Source organism: Lycium ferocissimum, chromosome 2, assembly GCF_029784015.1.
Source record: "Lycium ferocissimum isolate CSIRO_LF1 chromosome 2, AGI_CSIRO_Lferr_CH_V1, whole genome shotgun sequence".
NCBI classification, from domain to species: Eukaryota; Viridiplantae; Streptophyta; class Magnoliopsida; order Solanales; family Solanaceae; genus Lycium; species Lycium ferocissimum.
Window position 1 is genome coordinate 23,254,298 of NC_081343.1, and position 4,113 is coordinate 23,258,410.

The window sequence follows — 4,113 nt, forward strand, 5'->3', positions numbered from 1 at the left end:
AATTATAGGTATGGTCATATAAAGCTGAGACAAGATGACTCACATAATGGCAAAAGTATAGAGGAAATGTGTATGACTTATGCACAATCAAGCAAACATACACATAAGTTGAACCATGGGTTTTCCTTGGGTTTGGATGACCTTATGTATATTTAATGGTATGCAAAAGACATTTGACTTAAGTAGACATGGCATAGGTAGAACTAACAGGCAGGATCAAGCTTTTCTAGTTTAAGTAACCATATACAGAATATGCAGCACACAAAGAGGGGTAACTATAATTTAAAACAACCATGACACAAGCATAAACAGAGTGCAAACAAGTCCAACTGTATAAGGAGGGTGCAAGATTGCTCTTCAAATTGTAGCCAAGTTGTTAAATGATTACAATATGTGACAAGGATATGCAAGATCTATATACAGATGCAAATTCAGAGTGATGAAGACGATGCAAAGGGAATGCAAACATGCATTTTTTTAACAGAGCTTTAAGGGGAAAAGAATCATGTAACTCTAAGTTCTATGCTTCTCTTGAGTTCATTCCTATCTATGTCTAATTTAAACATATATATACCTAGATCCTTCACTTAAGTATAGCCAGTTGTTCATTAGTGATAGTTTGTTTCCAATCTAAGTCCTTTGGGTCTAATGACAGTGCTTATATGGTCTCAAGGTCCTTATATGGTGAGCATGCATCCCATAAGCCATAGAAGTTCTATGGTGCTCTTTATATGGAGGGAAGGTGTTATGAACCCAAGCATTGCTTGATTCTCCCTTAACCCCTCTCCTCAGAGCACCTTTTAAAAAGACTCTTCTAAGCCATTTGAATTTTAGTTCACCTTTAGTCCCTTAGAACCATATGAGGTTCTATCACTTAAGTTGTTCAGAACTAGGTGTCCACCAAATGCAGATACAGATATTCACAAGCAGACAAGGTCATTTAGGTACAAGTGAGGATCATTCTTTGTTATCAGGGCCTAATTAAGTTCACACTGAGACATAGGATGAATAAAAGGGTCATTATACTATCCTTAGGTCATTTTTAGCTTCACAAAACCATCACAGACTGGTCTAAGTACTTAACAAACCCAATCATACCATAAATTCCATCCAACTGAATCTTAGAGATACACATGAACTGAATGATCAAGTGATGATAGCTAGGAATGCAATCATAGTGTCCTCAGATATGCAGACAAGCAAAAACATTAAATCATACAGCTAAGTCATTAGGTTTCAGGTCAACGGGCTCAGAGCAGTTTCAAAAAATGGACATAGCAAGTAGATTTCCATTGGCCCAATTCACCTTCAAATAAGATCATGAAAGGCACTTTGTGGTTTACAACATGAATTCAAGTTTAATGTTCTAGTTTGTGCTCTTCTGCAAACTTCAATCATGGAACATACACACACATGGATGGGAACAAATGTTATTCAAGAAAAGAGAAGGGAAAACATGTAAAGAAGTAACCAAGCACACTGGAACCTATTTTTTAAACTTTCTGTGCTGGTCTCTCAAACTTTCAATTTAGATAAACTCTAGAGGTTCTTAGTACCATTAAGTTCTCTAGATCAGAATATTGACCCCAGACAAGTCTTAAGAGATAGGTACAAGTATACAAGCCACAGGAAACAAGCTGTTCATGTTTTAAGCAAATCACATAGTAAGCATTCAAGTTCTCCTTCCGAGTACCGACTCAACCTTTTAAAAGTGATTTAAGCTATCAATATCAGTCCTTAATAATCATTCATATCATAAAAACAATGCATATGCCAAGGTCATATAAATCTAGGTGGCTTCATTTTTTCTTTCCCCTCTCTTATTTTATCCCTGATATTAAATAGACCAAACTTATAAAGCTATTTGCCTTCATAATTCAGTAATAGTCAGTTAATGATCCATCGTGGTCTTCACCTTCCATTCTGACAACCTCCTAATTGATACTATCCTTTTTAAACCCATTTTATTAAGGTGATGATTTCATTAATGTCTAATGCTAGCTTAACAATGGTTAGTTTATCCAAAACAGGACTGAACCCATTCAATTTTCCTCAGTTCAGACTTAACTCTGCCATATTTAGAACTATAAGCTAAGGTCTAAAGTGTTCAAGGAACTACATAGCACTTAGGATTCAATTAAATGTTCAAATAGGCCTTAATCCCTCACACATTAGCCTACTGAGTTTACTATTCAATTTATGGGAGCATTCCATACCATTAGTCTAACAGAACACCTCATTAGACTGGCTGAACCGTATACCAAACATGAATTAATAATAATATACTATTACCTCAGTAAATACCAGATTAATTGTTAACTAGTTATCATATTCAAACTCATGCTAACCATTTTTAACCTATCATCCCAACAACTATCATATCAACAACTAACTAAACATTCTACTAATCTAGAGCTAATCATACATTTAAACAGGGATTAAACATAAACTAAAAGGGGAAGAAAATGATAAAGGCTTACCTTTTTTATGAGCAGCCTCTGTCAAGAATGAATTCGGAAACCTTCTGCTTCCGATCTCAAGACTCGGCCGCACAAGGAAAGGAAAACAAGTAAATAAATATTTGGACTAGTAAGACTCTACTTTTACAGTTAAGTCTTGAAAATTTTAAAACTAAGAGCTCAAATTTTCGAGTTATTTACTTAAAATTCAAGTTGTGAGTGGTTTCAAACTGGAGTAAGTGTTCAGGTTCTATAAATAGAACCCCAAAGTTGCATTCAAAGACTTCAACAACTGATGTGGGATAATAAAATTTCTCAGGAACAAATACTCACTATAGGAAATTAACGCTTAGGATTTAAATATAACAAGCATACTCGGTCAGATCTGATCCACTATGAGTCGATCCGAGCCAATCCTTGTCGAACTAATGAAAACAAATTCGTACAATCAATAATATGACAACAAGATGCAAAAAATCTCTTTGTTTGACTTGAAAATTAAAGGAAAAACGAAAAGGAAAGGAACTAATACCGTGTTTGGAGCAATTTCGAGTGAAAAAATGTTGAAGCATTAATTGTTATATGCATTTGGACGCGTAAAAGCTTGTTTAAGTCTGAGACCTCTGAACATTTGCCATTTTTGGAGATGAGAGAATGCAAACGGCGCCTAGGGTTTGTGATGGAAGAGGAAAGAGACAAGAGGGAGCAGTGGGTGTCAGGTGAAACGAACGCCGGGTGAGTGGTTTTTCCCCCGGGATCCGTTTATTTCACGGCTCATTGCGGGTTTCGGGGTCGGACTCGGTCTAAAATTAGCAAGCAGGGAGGGGACCTTGTGTATATTACCTATATATACTCGTGTATACTAGGCGTATTTTCACACCCCACCCTTGGTAAGGCGTGACTGGCACCCGACAATTTATGGAAACCGAGCGAACCAACTTATAACTTACATCTTTCGTGTCTCCAATGGAAACAATCGGATCAAGAGGCTAAATACGAACATAATATCATGCATAAGTATATGTACAATGGACCCATGATGCCGACTTTACTATCGTCACACTATGACTAAGTTGCACACAAGAATCGTTCGCAAAGCTCTCTATGAACACGACCGAGTATACAAGTCGACAATGGTCCCCGACATACCTTCCGACTTAAAGGCACTTTAAGAAGTGGAGCTCACCAATTAGAAACGGTACCCGAAGGCACCATTATGGAAGATCCTTGTCTCGTCTATCTACACCCGGGTACGAACGGGGTCCATGTTATGCGGACGCGCACGAGCAATGTACCGAGTATGTAAGGAATGAATAGTAACATGAAATAAGAACGACGATGACAAGGTAAAGTTGAGTAACTATACCTCGTACATTTTCCCGTGATCTTTGTTATGCGAACTACTCGTCGCATAGGGAAAACATTTCATACACATCTATACACACATACACAAATTTGCATTCACATACATTTACTATACATACATCTATTATATCCGTATCTCGCTCCTTTCTCGGACCCCGTGTTATCCTCGCTCTCGCCATTAAGGTTCTCGTTGTTATCTTGCTCCTACGATATAAGACGGATATCTTGCCCGGCAGCGAAGGCGTGGTGTTATCTATATATAGTATCTTGCCCCAAAAATTTTAAAGGG